At 43.7% G+C, this 21,883-nt stretch overlaps 1 long non-coding RNA gene across 2 annotated transcripts; it reads right to left on the bottom strand.

The window, feature by feature from the left end:
- Positions 1–2,548: 2,548 nt before the first annotated feature.
- Positions 2,549–11,100, bottom strand: LOC128695748 (uncharacterized). 2 transcript variants are annotated; one of them, XR_011392982.1, is made up of 4 exons: positions 10,962–11,100; positions 8,876–8,903; positions 8,626–8,731; positions 2,549–2,972 (listed from the first exon to the last, which is right to left on the bottom strand). It is a non-coding gene; the product is annotated as an uncharacterized lncRNA (long non-coding RNA). The 2 variants fall into 2 exon arrangements; XR_008408063.2 differs by having other exon boundaries at positions 10,935–11,094.
- Positions 11,101–21,883: the final 10,783 nt, after the last annotated feature.

Below are 21,883 nucleotides of genomic sequence, written 5' to 3'. Positions count from 1 at the left end.
GACACTCCCCACCCCCCTCCAATCCCTCCCTCCCTCCCTCTCACTAGGAGGACTGTTGTATCATCTACATAACCAATGATTCCAGGTCCCCCACCACGCTGATCATCCTTCAACCCCTCCCTTACACACTGCACCATTCAACCTCTCGATAAAAAGGGTCCTGTAAACATGCAAATGGCATTTGTGAAAGGGGACATCCCTGTCACAAACCCCTGCCCATCTGAACACACGACCCCACCCTTCCATTTATCTGCACACACGCATGCCTGCTCCCTGATACAAAGTACTCTCTCAATGCACAATCTTCTCCCCAAACCCCTGCTCCCTCCTAATTCTCCACAATGCATCCCTCTCGACACTATCAGACACTGCCCTTTAGTCCAGCGCTAATACCCCTCGCATCCCCTCCCTCTTGCATACTCTCTATAAACCCCCAGATTACCCCATACCCCTCGTACATGGACCTACCCAGTACCTCACACTGACCCAAACTATAACCCTACCCATGACTCTTTTCAAACGATTACGTGTTAGGGAAAAGTTCAACAGATAGGAGTAGCGAGGGAGTATATAGTAACAGTTTCATTGCCGGCTACTTGTTAAGGTAGGGTAAGTCAAGCTCCCGCTATTCCCGCCTTTTTTCCCCCACCCCTAAAGTGATAGTTTGACTGCCAGCTGCTTGTTAAGGTAGTGTCAGTCTAGCTCCAACTATCCCTTCCCCTCCTTCTTCCCCCCCCCGAAAGGTGACGTGTGGGGCTCTGGTCCAAACAGTAATCACTAGACTCACAGCTCCCAGCACTACTGTAAGTACATGCCTGCCTTGTATTCTAGTGGATTTATTGGTTCAAAACTTCACTTTTGACCAATAATAAACTTAGTCCTTTCAGTCTTGCTCTAGGTTGACTGTTGTAATAATCACCACATCTTTTAGGTATTGTGCTTATCATGGAGAGTGATTTCTTAAGCAGTGGGTAACCTGTCTATCTTTCCAGCTTGAATGACAGAGAGGGTCACCTGCCAATCAACGAGCAAAACTGATGGAGACGGACTAACTTCCTGGAGACGTCCCATTTTGGATTTAATTACCTGTGCACCTGTATGAAATTGCAGGACGTAACCCCACATCATTGCAGCGGTAAAGAACCTGCTATCCTGTCATCGGGATAGAATACTCACGGCGATACTCTGTGAAGAACTAGCCGGTGGTGGTCACCAAAACCTGCGACCCCCCCCACATCAGCAACGGCTAAGATTTCAGCAACACGAAGTGTCACCAATATATATATTAGCATTGAGTTCAAATGTTATTTTTTTTTTATTTTTCTTTCAAATAGGATGTACCTGTCATTTTTATTGTTTTATGTTTGCTTTAATAAATAATAAAGTGTTTATCTTTGTTAATTATTATTTCGTTTTCTATTCATTAATTTTCCTGAGGAGGAGCCAGCTTTGGTAATACTGTCTGAAGTTATTACAGAGCTGAGTAAGCCTTCACATTACCCAATATTTTCGCGAAGAGTTTGTAATCCGCACACAGCGATATTATCTGATAATCCTTCACCGTTAACTGACTATCCTCCTTTGGGACCAAGATCACAATTGCTGTCACCTGCAGTTTCCCCAACACACCCCGCTCCTTCATGGCATTAAACGATCTCGCTAAAAAACCCCTTCAAAACACCCCCAATGCTGTATGTAGAAGTCACTCGGCAGCCCGTCTATCCCCGGCACCTTACCCTGACTCATGCCCATTAATGCCATCCATATCTCCTCATCTACGATACTCCCACTTAACTCCTCCCTGTCTTCCCTGTCAAGCACACACTGCACCCAATCCTCCATATCCCTCACACCCACACTACTCATATACGCCCTAAACCATGAGGGCAGAGCACCAGGTAATGACAATGAAGGCAGAGTACCAGGTAATGACAGTGAAGGCCGAATACCAGGTAATGGTGAAGGCAGAATACCAGGTAATGACAGTAAAGGCAGAGTACCAGGTAATGACATGGCAGAATACCAGGTAATGACAGTGAGGGCAGAGCACCAGATAATGACAGTGAAGGCAGAGTACCAGGTAAAGATAGTGAAGGCAGAACAGCAGGTAATGACAGTGAGGGCAGAATACCAGGTAATGACAGTGAAGGCAGAGAACCAGGTATTGACAGTGAGGGCAGAGCACCAGGTAATGACAGTGAAGGCAGAGTACCAGGTAATGACAGTGAAGGCTGAACACCAGGTAATGACAGTGAAGGCAGAGTACCAGTTAAAGACAGTGAAGGAAGGACAAAAAAATAAATAAAAAGTGAATGACTTAAGAGTTGAGGCGCCAGTACCCTGGGAGGAATTATGGACAGCCTATAGTTGTAATAATTGATGGTATTGAAATACCACAAAGTTGTAGTTAAGAGACAGAAAGCAGTGGGACTTTTTTATTCATATGACGTTTCGCTTGCTCACTATGCTTTAACATATTTGATAGAACGTATGCTAGCACGAGAACATATTACACAGCTAGTAGCATAATTTACAGGCTGCAGGGAAACGTACAACATAGCTAGTAGCACAATTTATAGTATGCAGGGAAACAGAACATAGCTAGTAGCACAATTTACAGGCTGCAGGGAAACATACAACATAGCTAGTAGCACAATTTATAGTATGCAGGGAAACATAGAACATAGCTAGTAGCACAATTTACAGGCTGCAGGGAAACATAGAACATAGCTAGTAGCACAGTTTACAGGCTGCAGGGCAACAAAGAACATAGCTAGTTGCACAATTTACAGGCTGCAGAGGAACATAAAAGTTAACACCAGAACATCTTTGATAAATGAAATACACATCAATCTTCATCCTTATAGGTAGTAAAAGTGCCATATTTTCTTTTTTAAAGTAGATTGCTGCTTAATGTTCCTCAAGAAGCGTTGCCTCCAACATCAAAGCCTCTTGTCCAGTCCGTGACCTTGCTGGACAAAAGAAAAAAAAAGATAACGGAAGAAGCTGGTGCCTTAAAATAATCCATGCAGCGTTGGGAAGAAATTTACGTATTAGATACCGCAAGAAGCTTAAATACGAAGCTCATACTGGCGCTGTTTTAGCTGCAAGTGGAGGACCAACTCCATATTGAAACTGAAAAATGTTAAAGAACAAAGTGTTCCTATTTTATTCTAACTCTTGTTTTTTTTATTCACTGAAAAAGGTTGACATACCAGTATAATTAGTCATCATTTGCAGTCTATTTCCCCATAGTTACCTTTCCTATGGATGGTGAGTCAACTAGTTCCTTGGAGCACTGAACAATGTTTATGGTTTCATTGCAGTAGATTACATTATTATTATAATCAAAAAGAAGCACTAAGCCACAAGGGCTATACAGCACTGCAGGGTAGGGAAGGAAGCGAGGGTATTGGGTGGTAGAAGGGAGGAGGGATGATCAGTAGGTTACAGAAAACAGCAGGGCAGGGGATAGTGCAGGGATAGAGGGTAGCAAGAGATTGAAGTAGAAAGGGCTGAAGGTATCAGAGTTTGTGAAGTCAGTTGTCAAAAAGTCAATGAGAGAGTCCAGATGAAAGGTGTGTCCATCAGCGAGAAAGGAAGGTAAAGAGAGAGCAGCGGAGCGAAGACGACGACGGAGGTAAATTCTGTGTGCTCGTTGATAAAGTGGGCAGTCTAACAGAATGTGGCTGTCTGATAATGGAACATGACAATTCTCACAGAGAAGAGCAGGGCGCCTCTCCATGAGATATCCATGAGTAAGACGAGTATGGCCAATACGAAGATGGGAGAGAGTAGTCTCCCAACCTCGACACTGGTGACAAGAAGATGGCTGGAAACCTATACTCGGTTTAATAGATTGAAGTTTGTTACCGAGCATAGTAGACCATAGTCCGTAAATGGAATACCTCTATATGAAACTGGTAGGTCATGTACTGCTGACCGTGCAGCAGTGTCTGCCTGTTCATTGCCCTGAATGTCAACATGACCAGGGACCCAACAAAAAACAATATCTTTATGCTTGGTAAAGATGCGGCGTAGCCAAAGTTGGATATGGAGGACTAAGGGGTGAGGTGTATAAAATTTCTGTATAGCCTGTAAAACACTAAGGGAGTCTGAGACAACCACAAATGATGACACAGGCATAGATGCAATACAGATAAGTGCTGCAAGAATGGCATACAATTCACAGTAAAAATACTAGCCGAAAATAGCAAATGCCCTCGTACGATGCTGTCCGGAAACACTGTTGCGAATTCTATGGCGTCAGAAGACTTAGAGCCATCTGTGTACACTGCAATGGCATGAGAATGAGAGTGGAAGTGGTCAAAAAAAAGAGAGCGGGAAGCTACCGTAGACAGTTGGGCTTTCGAGCAAGGGAGAGAGAAAGAACAGACTCGAACAGCTGGAACTTCCTAGGGGAGTAGGGAAAAGTGAGATGCTACATGAACATAGAAAGGTGGTAATTGAAGAGAAGAGAAGAGCGAATGTAGGTGAAGAGAGAAGGGACGGAGTAAACAGGGGAGGTGAACAAATAAAGAATGTCTACAAATATCAGTGACCTTTCTATAAATGGATGGATTGTGGAGATCATGAGAGCGTACATAGTAGCGAAGGCAATGGACATCACGGCGATCAGATAAGGATGGAACGTTCGTTTCTGCATAGAGGCTCTCAACAGGGGAAGAGTGAAAAGCACCAAGGCATAAATGTAATCCTTGGTGATGAATGGGGTTAAGGCTAGAGAGAGTAGCAGGAGAGGCCGCTGAATAGATCTGGTCACCATAATCAAGTTTCGATAAAATGAGGGTGGAATGTAGGCAAAGGAGAGTTCAACGATCAGCTCCCCATGAAAGATGAGCAAGGGTTTTAAGAAGGTTCAGCTGGCTGTGACAAGTTGCCTTCAGAGAGGTAATCTGAGGTTTCCAGGACAACCTACGTTCAAAGAGGAGGCCCAGAAACCTGGCTGTATCACGTTCAGGGATACGGGAGCCATAGAGGTACAAAGGATGATCGGAGATGACAGGGCATCTAGTGAAAGTAATTTGGTGAGTTTTGGAACTGGAAAATTTAAACCCATGTGTGGTGGTCCAATTGGAAACACGGTCGACCGCATGCTGAAGAGAAACTGTAATGAGGTGACAGTCAGCGCCTGCACAGGCAATAGCGAAATCGTCAACATAGTGATGACCAAATATTTGATGGAAGACTAGAGGCCAAATCATTTATAGCAAGGAGAAAAAGTGCTGTGCTCAGAACACATCCCTGGGGGACACCTTCAGCTTGGATAAAGTCTGGAGAGAGCACATTACTAACCCGAACACGGAAATGTCTGTCAGTTAAAAAGTTCTTAAGAAAGGATGGTAGATTGCCTCAGAGACCTAAGGAGTGGGCTTGGGCCAAAATATTATACCTCCAAGTTGTGTCATATGCCTTCTCAAGGTCAAAAAATATGGCAATAACTGAGTGGTTATTCGCAAAGGCATTACAAACATACGTATCCAAGCATAGTAAGGGGTCTATGGTAGAACGTTCCTTACGAAAACCATATTGAGTTGAGAGACTGTTGTGTGTCTCTAAATACCACACTAAACGTCGATACCGAGGCTTGTGAGGGAGAACACGAAGAAGCGAGAAGAGGCTGAGGCATTGAAGTAGGGACGTCTGAGCCCAGGGCAGCAAAAGAATTAGATACAGGAGTGACTATGGGAGAGGTAACCACAGAGGAGGCTGCAGAAGATGGGACCTCAGAAGTGGGGGGACGTTTTGAAACACAGGAATAAGAAGCACGAGGTAGTCTCCCTTGGAGGCGGAGATGAGAAACTGCCATGGCATAAGGGAGACCTTCTGCCTCTTTGAGGTAACGGATTTCCCGCTCATTTAAGTAGACTTGGCAACGGCGAGAGTACGAAGTGTGAGCTTCATGACAATTAAAGCAAGAGGGAGGTCGATTGCAAGACGTATTAGAATGGTCATCGGCGCCACAGACTGGGCATTCGGCTATAGATCTGCAATATTTCGCTGGATGGCCAAACCGCCAGCAATTTCTACACTGTTGCAGTGTAGAGATCACCTTTCGAACTTATAACCGATGTCCTGCTACATAAACTGAGGATGGGAGTTCACGGCTGTCAAAAGTTAAACTAGCCACATTGCTAGTGTATCGTCTCTGCCCGCGGGCAGGAAGAACATAAGTGTCTACCTTGAGGATTGGGAGATCTTGGAGTTCCAGCTGTTCAAGAATGTCATTGCCACATGTCTGGAAATTTTGTTGAACTATGGTATGGGGCAGAATGACGGTACCACTACAAGAATTGAGGGAATGATGTTTTTCAATAGTGACAGGAACAGTATCGATATGGGAAAGAAGAGAAAGATCATGAGCTTGGGTAGCATTCTGTATAGTGATGATGCGCATACCACTCTTAAGAGCATGAAAAGAAATATCTTTACCAACATGGCATAGGAGTGCCTTGCCAATACTATGGTCGGAAAGATAGGCAATAGAGGAAGTCGGTCGTAAAGTGAAGAATTTAGTCCATTGTGCATTCTGAAACTGAGCGTGGAAAGGGAGTGCAGGAAGTGTCGATCTTTTCTGAGAAGAACGAGAAGGTGGAGAAGTATCATCAGCAGGTAATTGTCGTTGGCGTTTAGGCGTGGGACCAGAGTAGGTCCAATGTGGAATGGGCCGGCGATTCGAAAATTGCCACACCGTAGAGGGAGAGGCCTGAAGCATAGTCAAAGGAGAGCGGAGGTCAGATAAATCGAAGGAGTCAGTTGAGACCTCAGTACCTGAAGCAGGTGAGGAAACAGCACCGGCAAGAGGTACAGAGGCATTAGGAGTGTCCGAAGAGTGGTCCAAAGACGAGGCAGGGTCAGAACTGGGTGCAGTATCAAGAAGGGGCCCGGGGGTAGCAGGTTCATGGACTAGGGATTCCATGGTTAGGTTACTTCTTTCTTTTTGTTTTTAAGAAAAGAAAGAAGAAAAGAAAATAAAAATAAAAAAAAGAAAAACAGGGGGGACCGGGGAGGGATAGTTCCTAGGAGGAATGAAAGGGCCAGAAATCTCCCTCTGTGCCCAAGAAGACCTCAGCACCGCAAGTAGTGAAGATGCAGCATGGAACCCATGCCATACCCTACCCATTATGCCAGTAAACCAGCAATCTGGGATAGCAACCTCACATCTGCCGAGCTACCTCGGTGGACAAAAGAGAGGGCGGCTGGATATCTCCCACAAAGCATACCTCCTTCGGCCACCACCCCCGGAATCTGAAAGGTGGCTTCCAGAGATACACCCGTCGCCCGAAAGACACCAAAGCCACCCTCCAGAATACCGGAGAGGGATCGGGACATAACCAGGCAATCCAGATTCCACGGCAAACTACGCCACCGCCAAGAACCTCAACAGAATGGGATGGACCCCGGTACCCTTTCCCTTACCTAGGAACTAGTGTGCCTGTGGGAAAAATTCCCAAAGGCCAAAAAGGAAGGGCAAAAGGGAGCGGTGGGGAGGAGGAGGAAAGGAAAAAGGGGAGGATGGGAGAAAGAAGGGGGGATTGGGGGGTAATTAGGCTCGGTCTGAGGAAGGAGACCGACAGGGATAATTCCTCAGACCAAGAGCCTCTTCACCACGCCAAGGAGCCCCCCTTGAAGAGGCAGTAGATTACAAAGATTGGAAAGAAGCATTACTTCACGAATATAATGTATAGGTCCAACAGAATTTCACTAGTCTTCTGCTATCATAAGTTGTTGAGTTGCACAGGAAAATTTGTGTTTTTTTTTAATACGTTGGTATATTAGGTTGTGAGACTAAGCTTTCTCATCTTCATATCGGGCACAAACGTCTCACTCATGGGTATCTCATGGAGAGGCGTCCAGTTCTGCCGTGTGTGTATTGTCAGGTTCCAGTTCCAGTTTGCCATATTTTGTTGGACTGTTCAGTATATCAGCGAGCATGCAGAATTTACCTCCGACGTCGTTACTGCTCTAACACCCTTACTTTATCTTCCCTCCTCGCTGACGGCCCCACCTTTGACACAGATTTCCTCTTTGACTTTATGACAGCAACAGAATTATTACTCAGCCTTTGATTATAATTTAGCACTCTTTACAGACCTTACAACCTCTAACCTGCAACTCTGTATGCCCTCGGTGGTTTAGCGCTTACGTTTGATCATAATCAGCCTCCAGTAACACTTGATTATGAAGCTCTGTTTGCCTGAGCATTATAAGGTGACTCCTACACAGGCGGGTATGTCGAATGAAAAAAAATAATTTGCAATAGTTAACGTAAATTGATTATGATATTTAGGTCTTGATAGAGCAAGGTAATTAATATAAATTTCTTTGTTTTCCTTTACAGGTAAGTGTGGATTACTGGTCATCGTTGGACAACTCTCGCACCGCATGTCAGGTATGTATATTCCTACTTTAAATACACCTAACCAACGAGCACAATGTCACTGTCAGTTGTATCAACACTTGGGAATTATCATTGGTGTTACTTCTGATAGTTTCTAATGTGAAACTTGTGGGAAATACAGTGTGTTCCAGACTACCTCAGGTGCTCGTGGTTGTCTGGTTCCCACGAGTCTACAAAATAGTTTACTAGTGTGTGACAGTCACCTGGATGTATTTAATGTGTGAAGGATTAGGACCACCAATAGGTAGACGCTTGTCATCTTCAGTAACTGCAGAAAATTCGGTCTTCTGAGCAAAGATCAACACAAACCTGTAAAGCAAGAAGTTGTTCATAATTAATTCAGTGTTGAACCGTATAGTTTTATCCTAAAAAAGTAATATGTAATTGCCAGCACTTATTTCTTTCTCAATATTCTCAGATTGTCATTATCAGAGTGTTTAGTCTGGCACGAACCTGGCACTGTTGTAGCGGGAAACTGGCACTGTTGTGGAGGGAAGAAAATTGAGTTATTTTACCCAAGATGAAAATATCAAACATTGTCTTTTATGCGTACGACTTATTTAGATTTAATATTAATTTAAGTGATCACTGAGAACAGTGTAGCAACAAGCAGTGAATTTATGTATTAGCGGCCTATTTGATGGGTTCAGTGGAAATGTTATTCAAGTCTTAGCTGACGTATTCGTGGGAAAATATTTTGTGATTATTTTATTCATAAATTATTTTGTCTTGACGGGTATTGACTGCAGCTTTTATAACTTAAAATCTAAACTGAATAGTCATTTGGATTTTTTTATTCACAAATGGAAGCATTTTTTAAGAATATTTGCAATGGAAATTCAGCCACATGTTTAAAAAATTCTCTATTTTTAATTATACTTATAGTTAAGTAAAAAAAAGTAGCTCCAGCCGCAGAGGTAAACAATTAATCTTCATTATCCTCATACTTAATGAAGTTGTGGAATATCGTGTGGATGAGGAAGTTGTAGATGAATGGTTCAAAGAACCGACATGTTGTTAAATAGGCACATGTGTCTAATTTAACAACATGTCGGTTCTTTGAACCATTCATCTACAGTCCTGTCAGACACTGCAACTTCTTGGGATCTTAATACTTGGGAATTCTTCGCTTGCCTAACCCTTGGGCACGACCTACTTCCACATTGGACAAATGTGACACCACCTACGACTGCTGCACCTCTCCTGCCTACGGTTTATAAGCTGCTTCTCCGCTCATATGCCGTATTCTATTCAAGATTGATGGACTGACCACATCGACTCAAGGTTGAGGGACTGATTACCTCATTCTCCTCCTTTTCTTCAAGTTTCTCCTATGTATGGACTGATGAAGCCACTGTGTGGCGAAACGTTTCCTCAATAAAGATACCCAAGAGTTGCACATGTGTCTAATTTAACAGGATGAGGGAGTAACGTTGCTTCACTACTTCAAGTTTTCATAATGATTGTAAACCATTTAGTTAATTTTGCGTTTTTTTTTTAACAGTAGCAAAGAACATTTTTCTAGCATGCACGAACACTAATGACAAACCAGAGTACCAGAAATAACTATACTAGAAATAATCTCCGTAATCAGGCTTACCAAAGAATTTTTATTTTCCCAGCATCTTAATCCATCCTATAAGTAGAAGAGGCCTAATTTCAGTGGTAATTCCTCACATTTTTAGCTGGTTTTCAATCTTTGTAGAATATGTAGGAATGTGGAAAAGAAATATACTGGCATGTTTCATTTCTAGTTATCGCCTTGTTGGAGATATGGAAATAAATGGGTTGGGTACGTTATACGTCTTGTTGGGGATATGGAGATGGATGGGCTGCTTACGTGGAAGATGAGATTTAAATGAGCAACAATTATCTTGTGAAGAATATATGTATATTTAATGATGTCCAAGAGGAGGCTATTACAATATTACAAATTTGGTAAAAGCTTCTAGGGGAATGTAAAGTAATCGGCCTATAGTATAATTAACAAACTAGCCCACTACCAAATCTGCAGTATGCAATATAGTCAGGAGTACAAAAACACTTACAATACTTCTTAATGTTAACTAGTAAAATTATTGTTTAACATGAAGTATTTTCTTTGATTTACAAAGAATCTTTGTAAAATAAAGTATATTCTTTGGCATTATTATCACATTACAATAACAATTAGTCATGACCCTGCCTACCCAGTGTCACAAGACACTACCCTTCCCCAAGTCTCATGACACACTACTCCGTGTCACAATACGTCCTTGTCTCTGTTACGACGCTCCTTCTCTCCGTGTCACGCAACACCCCTTCTCTCAGTGTCACACGACACCATGTTCTCTGTCATGGTAGTCTTTCTTTGTCACAGACACTACATTTTGTACAAGGTTACATGACACCATGTTAATGGTATTCGATTCTCTGTGTTACACCCTTCACCTGTGTTATTACAGACAAACTCACACACACGACACCACTGACACTACAAGTACCAGATCTAGTGTCCTTCAAATGACACTACCTTCACTGTGTCTTCACACGACACTACCTCCACTGTCTTAGAACTTCGTGGGATAGCCAGCAGGAAACCAAGTCCCGCCGGTTCGTGTCAAAGTCCGTCTCTGCCTGAGGCCGTCAGGTGAACTTAGTGGGTTCTCAGGCAGTGGTGAATACGCTCTATGGTGAATACACTCTGACACTGAGGCCGGGTGAGCAGCCTCCTACATTGGGTGTGCTGACGTCACACAGGGTACTGCCGTGTAACAACCATAGCAGCACCCAAGTGGTCAGTCAACCACCTCCCTTTATTTGTTTCTTTCTGGGTTCGCAACAGAAGCAAATTTACTGGAGCTTCCTTCATGGTCAAGCTGTGATGCACAATATCGACAGGTTAATGAATAGGACGCGTTTTCACCACATGACTATATTTGTCGTAACATTTCACGCAGCAGACTTCTGTCTGATGTAGGCGACATTAAAACCGGAGAGTCGAGAAAATCCTTCCTTGGCATTTTTTTCAACATTTTCTAACTCATCGGTTTCTAACATCTATCTATGAAGTGGTTCAAAACGACTTTAAAATTGAGGGGAAAGGGGTCCCTTGGCACTGCGTAGGGATCAAAATATTAGACCTATTGTCTTCTTCCTCGAATCAAGTCTAAATGCCAGATAAATGCACTTTTCCTCTCCCTCCTTGTTATGGGAAATGTTTCCACAGAGTAATTCAGCTCATACATATTCTTCTCTCGACCCTCGGATAGAGAGGACGTCCATGGAGCTGCACTTTTGACCCCTGGCAGCAGGTGACAGTACTTTCATCAAGGCAGAAAGTGGACATAGGCGTGTCAACACTGTGTGGAACTGGTGAGGGGCGCACTCAATGGCCAGAATACCCATATGTTGCTGACAGCAATATTGAGGGCCATGTATGGGATCGCTAACAAGGACCTTTACGGCGTTTCACTGAGTGGTGTTACAAGAATTCTCGTCAAAATCCGGCAGGGCAGCACTTATGAAAACATGGTGGTCAAGTACCAGGATGTGGTTAAGCCGGTTAACCCTGGCATTAGTGTCCGCCTCCATGATGTGTCAAGGTTCTGCACCTGGATCAATATGCCTGGATTCTAAGAGTGTTAGGGTGACTAAAGGTAAACCCCTCTTATATCCTTCAAGTGTCTTACTTAAAATGTTAATGGGTTGAAATCAGTGGGCAAATGTAAGGTTTTAGAGGTATTTTTGAGGAGATATGTACCAGACCTTCTGTTCCTGCAGGATCATAATTATAAATCATTGGGCTTGAAGATTGAGACACTTATGCAGCATATGGGAATCTTTATTCAGGAAACGTTTCGCCACACAGTGGCTTCATCAGTCCAATACAAAGAGGAAGGCGTAAGGAAAGGAGGAGTATGAGGTAATCAGTCCCTCAGCCTGGAGTCGATGTGTTCAGTCCATCAATCTTGTAGAATGTACAGCATAGGGCCGTAGACGTGGCTTATATACTGTAGTGAGGTGACTTGAAGCAGACGGAGGCGGGATCATAGTGGTATCATCCACTAGTCGAAGTAGGTCTTTGTCCAAAGGTTGAACAAGCGTTGAAGAATTCTTTGTAAGAAGATCCCATGATGCTGCAGTGTCTGACAGTTGTGATGAATGGTTTGAAAAACCGACAAGTTGAAGATTGAGACACTTATGCAGCATATGGGAATCTTTATTCAGGAAACGTTTCGCCACACAGTGGCTTCATCAGTCCAATACAAAGAGGAAGGCGTAAGGAAAGGAGGAGTATGAGGTAATCAGTCCCTCAGCCTGGAGTCGATGTGTTCAGTCCATCAATCTTGTAGAATGTACAGCATAGGGCCGTAGACGTGGCTTATATACTGTAGTGAGGTGACTTGAAGCAGACGGAGGCGGGATCATAGTGGTATCATCCACTAGTCGAAGTAGGTCTTTGTCCAAAGGTTGAACAAGCGTTGAAGAATTCTTTGTAAGAAGATCCCATGATGCTGCAGTGTCTGACAGTTGTGATGAATGGTTTGAAAAACCGACAAGTTGAAGATTGAGACACTTATGCAGCATATGGGAATCTTTATTCAGGAAACGTTTCGCCACACAGTGGCTTCATCAGTCCAATACAAAGAGGAAGGCGTAAGGAAAGGAGGAGTATGAGGTAATCAGTCCCTCAGCCTGGAGTCGATGTGTTCAGTCCATCAATCTTGTAGAATGTACAGCATAGGGCCGTAGACGTGGCTTATATACTGTAGTGAGGTGACTTGAAGCAGACGGAGGCGGGATCATAGTGGTATCATCCACTAGTCGAAGTAGGTCTTTGTCCAAAGGTTGAACAAGCGTTGAAGAATTCTTTGTAAGAAGATCCCATGATGCTGCAGTGTCTGACAGTTGTGATGAATGGTTTGAAAAACCGACAAGTTGAAGATTGAGACACTTATGCAGCATATGGGAATCTTTATTCAGGAAACGTTTCGCCACACAGTGGCTTCATCAGTCCAATACAAAGAGGAAGGCGTAAGGAAAGGAGGAGTATGAGGTAATCAGTCCCTCAGCCTGGAGTCGATGTGTTCAGTCCATCAATCTTGTAGAATGTACAGCATAGGGCCGTAGACGTGGCTTATATACTGTAGTGAGGTGACTTGAAGCAGACGGAGGCGGGATCATAGTGGTATCATCCACTAGTCGAAGTAGGTCTTTGTCCAAAGGTTGAACAAGCGTTGAAGAATTCTTTGTAAGAAGATCCCATGATGCTGCAGTGTCTGACAGTTGTGATGAATGGTTTGAAAAACCGACAAGTTGAAGATTGAGACACTTATGCAGCATATGGGAATCTTTATTCAGGAAACGTTTCGCCACACAGTGGCTTCATCAGTCCAATACAAAGAGGAAGGCGTAAGGAAAGGAGGAGTATGAGGTAATCAGTCCCTCAGCCTGGAGTCGATGTGTTCAGTCCATCAATCTTGTAGAATGTACAGCATAGGGCCGTAGACGTGGCTTATATACTGTAGTGAGGTGACTTGAAGCAGACGGAGGCGGGATCATAGTGGTATCATCCACTAGTCGAAGTAGGTCTTTGTCCAAAGGTTGAACAAGCGTTGAAGAATTCTTTGTAAGAAGATCCCATGATGCTGCAGTGTCTGACAGTTGTGATGAATGGTTTGAAAAACCGACAAGTTGAAGATTGAGACACTTATGCAGCATATGGGAATCTTTATTCAGGAAACGTTTCGCCACACAGTGGCTTCATCAGTCCAATACAAAGAGGAAGGCGTAAGGAAAGGAGGAGTATGAGGTAATCAGTCCCTCAGCCTGGAGTCGATGTGTTCAGTCCATCAATCTTGTAGAATGTACAGCATAGGGCCGTAGACGTGGCTTATATACTGTAGTGAGGTGACTTGAAGCAGACGGAGGCGGGATCATAGTGGTATCATCCACTAGTCGAAGTAGGTCTTTGTCCAAAGGTTGAACAAGCGTTGAAGAATTCTTTGTAAGAAGATCCCATGATGCTGCAGTGTCTGACAGTTGTGATGAATGGTTTGAAAAACCGACAAGTTGAAGATTGAGACACTTATGCAGCATATGGGAATCTTTATTCAGGAAACGTTTCGCCACACAGTGGCTTCATCAGTCCAATACAAAGAGGAAGGCGTAAGGAAAGGAGGAGTATGAGGTAATCAGTCCCTCAGCCTGGAGTCGATGTGTTCAGTCCATCAATCTTGTAGAATGTACAGCATAGGGCCGTAGACGTGGCTTATATACTGTAGTGAGGTGACTTGAAGCAGACGGAGGCGGGATCATAGTGGTATCATCCACTAGTCGAAGTAGGTCTTTGTCCAAAGGTTGAACAAGCGTTGAAGAATTCTTTGTAAGAAGATCCCATGATGCTGCAGTGTCTGACAGTTGTGATGAATGGTTTGAAAAACCGACAAGTTGAAGATTGAGACACTTATGCAGCATATGGGAATCTTTATTCAGGAAACGTTTCGCCACACAGTGGCTTCATCAGTCCAATACAAAGAGGAAGGCGTAAGGAAAGGAGGAGTATGAGGTAATCAGTCCCTCAGCCTGGAGTCGATGTGTTCAGTCCATCAATCTTGTAGAATGTACAGCATAGGGCCGTAGACGTGGCTTATATACTGTAGTGAGGTGACTTGAAGCAGACGGAGGCGGGATCATAGTGGTATCATCCACTAGTCGAAGTAGGTCTTTGTCCAAAGGTTGAACAAGCGTTGAAGAATTCTTTGTAAGAAGATCCCATGATGCTGCAGTGTCTGACAGTTGTGATGAATGGTTTGAAAAACCGACAAGTTGAAGATTGAGACACTTATGCAGCATATGGGAATCTTTATTCAGGAAACGTTTCGCCACACAGTGGCTTCATCAGTCCAATACAAAGAGGAAGGCGTAAGGAAAGGAGGAGTATGAGGTAATCAGTCCCTCAGCCTGGAGTCGATGTGTTCAGTCCATCAATCTTGTAGAATGTACAGCATAGGGCCGTAGACGTGGCTTATATACTGTAGTGAGGTGACTTGAAGCAGACGGAGGCGGGATCATAGTGGTATCATCCACTAGTCGAAGTAGGTCTTTGTCCAAAGGTTGAACAAGCGTTGAAGAATTCTTTGTAAGAAGATCCCATGATGCTGCAGTGTCTGACAGTTGTGATGAATGGTTTGAAAAACCGACAAGTTGAAGATTGAGACACTTATGCAGCATATGGGAATCTTTATTCAGGAAACGTTTCGCCACACAGTGGCTTCATCAGTCCAATACAAAGAGGAAGGCGTAAGGAAAGGAGGAGTATGAGGTAATCAGTCCCTCAGCCTGGAGTCGATGTGTTCAGTCCATCAATCTTGTAGAATGTACAGCATAGGGCCGTAGACGTGGCTTATATACTGTAGTGAGGTGACTTGAAGCAGACGGAGGCGGGATCATAGTGGTATCATCCACTAGTCGAAGTAGGTCTTTGTCCAAAGGTTGAACAAGCGTTGAAGAATTCTTTGTAAGAAGATCCCATGATGCTGCAGTGTCTGACAGTTGTGATGAATGGTTTGAAAAACCGACAAGTTGAAGATTGAGACACTTATGCAGCATATGGGAATCTTTATTCAGGAAACGTTTCGCCACACAGTGGCTTCATCAGTCCAATACAAAGAGGAAGGCGTAAGGAAAGGAGGAGTATGAGGTAATCAGTCCCTCAGCCTGGAGTCGATGTGTTCAGTCCATCAATCTTGTAGAATGTACAGCATAGGGCCGTAGACGTGGCTTATATACTGTAGTGAGGTGACTTGAAGCAGACGGAGGCGGGATCATAGTGGTATCATCCACTAGTCGAAGTAGGTCTTTGTCCAAAGGTTGAACAAGCGTTGAAGAATTCTTTGTAAGAAGATCCCATGATGCTGCAGTGTCTGACAGTTGTGATGAATGGTTTGAAAAACCGACAAGTTGAAGATTGAGACACTTATGCAGCATATGGGAATCTTTATTCAGGAAACGTTTCGCCACACAGTGGCTTCATCAGTCCAATACAAAGAGGAAGGCGTAAGGAAAGGAGGAGTATGAGGTAATCAGTCCCTCAGCCTGGAGTCGATGTGTTCAGTCCATCAATCTTGTAGAATGTACAGCATAGGGCCGTAGACGTGGCTTATATCTCAATCTTCAACTTGTCGGTTTTTCAAACCATTCATCACAACTGTCAGACACTGCAGCATCATGGGATCTTCTTACAAAGAATTCTTCAACGCTTGTTCAACCTTTGGACAAAGACCTACTTCGACTAGTGGATGATACCACTATGATCCCGCCTCCGTCTGCTTCAAGTCACCTCACTACAGTATATAAGCCACGTCTACGGCCCTATGCTGTACATTCTACAAGATTGATGGACTGAACACATCGACTCCAGGCTGAGGGACTGATTACCTCATACTCCTCCTTTCCTTACGCCTTCCTCTTTGTATTGGACTGATGAAGCCACTGTGTGGCGAAACGTTTCCTGAATAAAGATTCCCATATGCTGCATAAGTGTCTCAATCTTCAACTTGTCGGTTTTTCAAACCATTCATCACAACTGTCAGACACTGCAGCATCATGGGATCTTCTTACAAAGAATTCTTCAACGCTTGTTCAACCTTTGGACAAAGACCTACTTCGACTAGTGGATGATACCACTATGATCCCGCCTCCGTCTGCTTCAAGTCACCTCACTACAGTATATAAGCCACGTCTACGGCCCTATGCTGTACATTCTACAAGATTGATGGACTGAACACATCGACTCCAGGCTGAGGGACTGATTACCTCATACTCCTCCTTTCCTTACGCCTTCCTCTTTGTATTGGACTGATGAAGCCACTGTGTGGCGAAACGTTTCCTGAATAAAGATTCCCATATGCTGCATAAGTGTCTCAATCTTCAACTTGTCGGTTTTTCAAACCATTCATCACAACTGTATGGCAGCCTCCGATTTAACTCTGTTGACCACTACTCTTTGTGTTCGATTTGTTAGGAAGTTGAAAATCCATCTCCCCACTTTCCCAGTTATTCTTTTAGCACGTATTTTATGGGCTATTATGCCATGATCGCATTTGTCAAATGCTTTTGCAAAGTCTGTGTATATTACATCTGCATTCTGATTTTCTTCCAGTGCATCCAAGGCCATATCATAGTGATCCAGTAGTTGTGAGAGGCAGGAGCGACCTGCCCTGAACCCATGTTGCCTTGGATTGTGCAGATTTTGGGAATCCAGGTGATTTGCAATCCTGCTTCTTAGCACTCTTTCAAAGATTTTTATGATGTGGGACGTCAGAGCTATTTGGTCTATAGTTCTTAGCTAATGGAGTGGGGCTATATCCGTTGTTTTAAGTGACTGGAATTTCACCCATGTCCAAGCTCCTCCTCCATAGTGTACTTAGGGCATGCGAGAGGGGTTTCTTGCAGTTCTTAATGAGAACAGAGTTCCACGAGTCTGGGCCCGGGGCTGAGTGCATGGGCATGTTGTCAATGGCTTTTTCGAAATCTATCGGAGTTAGGGTAATGTCGGAAATCTGGCATACATTTATGAAGATTTGAGGCTCATTCATGAAGAAATCATTTGGGTCGTCGATCCTCAGACTGATTAGTGGTTCACTAAACACAGAGTCGTACTGGGATTTCAATATTTCACTCATTTCCTTGTTGTCATCTGTGTAAGTCCCATCTTGCCTGAGTAAGGGTCCAATACTAGATGTGGTATTTGCCTTGTTTTTGGCATATGAAAAGAAATATTTTGAATTTCTTTCAATTTCACTAATAGATTTAAGCTCCTCCTGTCTCTCCTGGCTCCTGTAAGAGTCATTTAACTTAAGTTCGATAGTTTCCACCTCCCTGGTCAGCGCCTCCTTTCGTGTATCAGATATTCTAGCACTCCTGAGGAGCTCTGTGACTCTTCATCGTCTTCTGTAGAGGGAGCGTCTTTCTCCAGTTTACTCCTGCTCTTCTTCTTTCTTAGGGGAATATGCCTAGAACATGCTTCAGCTGCCAGGAAGTTGATCCTTTCAAGGCACTGGTTTGGACCCATGTCATTTAAGATATCTTCCCAACATGTTTCGTTTAGGACATGGTTTACCTGGTCCCAGTTGATGTTCTTGTTGTTGAAGTTGTATTTTGTGAAGACACCTTCACAGGTACTTGCATTCTGCTGTTACATGTATGTCTGGAATTCGATTAGGTTGTGATCGGAATTAGTTGTTTTTGATATTCTTATGTCTCTTATCAGGTCCTCATTATTTGTGAAGATAAGGTCAAGTGTGTTTTCTAGTTTTGTTGACTCCACTATCTGCTAGCTTAAGGTGTGTTTTTCACAGAGGCTTAGTAGCTCATGTGTGTGTGACCTTTCATCTGCGCTTCCTCCGGGGATTGTTTCAGCTATAATATTATTTGTTACATTCTTCTATTTTGTATGCCTTATTTTGAAATCACCAAGCAGTAAGATGTTTGGGGATGGAGCTGGAAGGTTTTCCAGACAGTAATCAATTATCAGTAGCTGTTCCTTGAACTGAAAATAAATGGTATAAAATACCGACACAGTGGAAACATAAACACATATGCAGTTTAATGTGATCCTTTATTGACAACGTTTCGCCCACACAGCCGGCTTTTTCAAATCACACACAGATCTACCTGGGGTGGAAGGTACGGGAGTATTTATAGTCGGGTTCAGACTGTTGAGGTCAGGTGGAGAATGCTGCATCTGATGATCTACCGGGTGGGGTTATAGAGTCTTGGGTAGCTTTGCAGGGGTATTGGACAAGTTGTGAGTAGACCTTCTGCAGTGTTCTATGTTCTTATGTGGGATAGCGATGAAGAAGTTTCTTCGCGAGTGGTTCAGCTGTTATAGAAGCCGTTGTTCTGGTTGAAATTGTTGGTTACAGAGATAAGCAATGATAAACCATACCCCGGCTGGGATTGAACCCGCGGTCAGAGAGTCTCAAAACTCCAGCCCGACGGGCTGGAGTTTTGAGACTCTCTGACCGCGGGTTCAATCCCAGCCGTGGTATGGTTTGTTTGCAATCGTGTCATTACGATTTCGTGAGTCATAAGCAATGATTCCAGGATTCTTCGGTACTGAGTGTTGTCTTCTGTGGCGATAAGTCTTGAGTTTCTGAAGTTAATTAAATGGTTGTGTGAATTGCGATGTTGTACACAGGCATTCCTTGTATCGTCAGTCCTGCTTGCGTACTGGTGTTCTGAAATACGTGTTTGGAGGTTTCTTGATGTTTCGCCCACGTATAATTTGTTGCAGTCATTACAAGGGATTATGTATTCCCCTGCAGAGGATGGAAGCTTGTCCTGTCTTCCACTGGTGATGTCCTTGATGGCCGTGGTTGTGGAGGTAGATACTTGGAATGATGTATTGGAGAAGATGTTGGAAACATGTTTGGCAATGGAGTTGGTGGGGAGGACTATGTATCTCTTCTCGGCAGTCCTCCCCACCAACTCCATTGCCAAACATGTTTCCAACATCTTTTCCAATACATCATTCCAAGTATCTACCTCCACAACCACGACCATCAAGGACATCACCCGTAGTAGACAGGACAAGCTTCCATCCTCTGCAGGGGAACACATAATCCCTTGTAATGACTGCAACAAATTATACGTGGGCGAAACATCAAGAAACCTCCAAACACGTATTTCAGAACACCAGTACGCAAGCAGGACTGACGATACAAGGAATGCCTGTGTACAACATCGCAATTCACACAACCATTTAATTAACTACAGAAACTCAAGACTTATCGCCACAGAAGACAACACTCAATACCGAAGAATCCTGGAATCATTGCTTATCTCTATAACCAACAATTTCAACCAGAACAACGGCTTCTATAACATAGCTGAACCACTCGCCAAGAAACTTCTTCATCGCTATCCCACATAAGAACATAGAACACTGCAGAAGATCTACTCACAACTTGTCCAGTACCCCTGCCAAGCTACCCAAGACTCTATAACCCCACCCGGTAGATCATCAGATGCAGCATTCTCCACCTGACCTCAACATTCTGAACCCGACTATAAATACTCCCGTACCTTCCACCCCAGGTAGATCTGTGTGTGACTTGAAAAAGCCCTCTGTGTGGGCGAAACGTTGTCAATAAAGGATCTCTTTAAACTGCATGTGTTTATGTTACCATTGTTCCTTGAACTGTTGGGAAGTTGCATCTGGTGGCTTATATACAACCACAATGACTAGGTTTTAGTTCTCGATCTTTATTGATAGAATTTCAACTACCTCATTTGTGGTGTTCAGCAACTCCGTGCAGATGAGGGACTCTTTGACATACAGGCCAACCCCCCTTGTTGCTTGTTCATTCTGTCGCATCTTAAAAGGTTGTAACCACTCATCCATATTTCACTGTCAAAGTGATCTTTTGTGTGAGTCTCTGTGAAGGCTGCAAACATTGCATTAGACTCCTCTAGAAGTCCACTGATAAAAGGTATTTTGTTGTTGGTGGATGGCTTAAGGCTCTGTATATTAGCAAATATGAACGATGTTGTATTCTGTGTTTGATGGGGGGATTTTGTTTTTGGCATCAGTAGTTGTAATTCTGGAGGGCCATGGGTGTCCACTGGCTGCGCCTCCAGTCCAACAAGGCTCCAAGGTGGTGGACTATTTTTGTTATTTCCTTCCATTTTCTTTTTCCGTTTCCTGTCACTAAAAAATCACCTGGAGTTGGGTTGTCGTAGCTACTATTGTTTGTCTTGTGAGGTCTGTTCCTCCTGGTCCCTTTTAGATGGTATGCAGGGCAGTCGAAGTTGTAACACTGCTTCTGGAGGACCGAGGAGTGACACATTTTTGGGTGAAAGAAAGTTCAGGAAGAAGAACGACATACTCCTTTAGACAGGAGGTCGCTACATTTTTTGGGATGCTCCAAGTTGCATGTCCCATTTTTTTTTCCTGATATTCTATGTTTACAGATGCCCCAAGCATAATATTTGCACAAATTCACCTTCGGTTGAGAATTGTTGGGAGGTGTGTTGTCAATTTCTGCAAGTTCTGGGACTGCACTATAATCCTCAGTATCCAAGCCAGTGCCACCCCATCCTGGATTTCATCTACTTTTTTCAGTAGAGGAAGGAGGAGGAGACTTCTCTCCTACATCTGTACTGTGGGCCACGGTCTTGTGCAATGATGGTTGTATATTTACGGTTTTAGTGGTTGTTGTGGTAGGGTCCCTAGTAGAGTCTGGGCTGGCAGTAAGGCTGGGGGATGGGTCTGAGTCAGCACTGGGGCTGGGGGCTGAGCCTGGGCCAGCACCAGCACTGTGGGTGTTAGTGCTATGACTGGGGGATGGGTCTGGTTTAGCACTATGTGGGTGACTAGATAGTTTCGAGTCATCTGTTGTGGTATGGGAATTCTGCATTTTTTGATACACTATCTCTTGCTCCCATGTTTTATATATTTTTGGTAGACTATCC

Source organism: Cherax quadricarinatus, chromosome 41, assembly GCF_038502225.1.
Source record: "Cherax quadricarinatus isolate ZL_2023a chromosome 41, ASM3850222v1, whole genome shotgun sequence".
In the NCBI taxonomy this organism is placed as follows: Eukaryota; Metazoa; Arthropoda; class Malacostraca; order Decapoda; family Parastacidae; genus Cherax; species Cherax quadricarinatus.
Note: the sequence above shows the minus strand (reverse complement) of the source record. Positions and strands in the feature narration are given on the sequence as shown.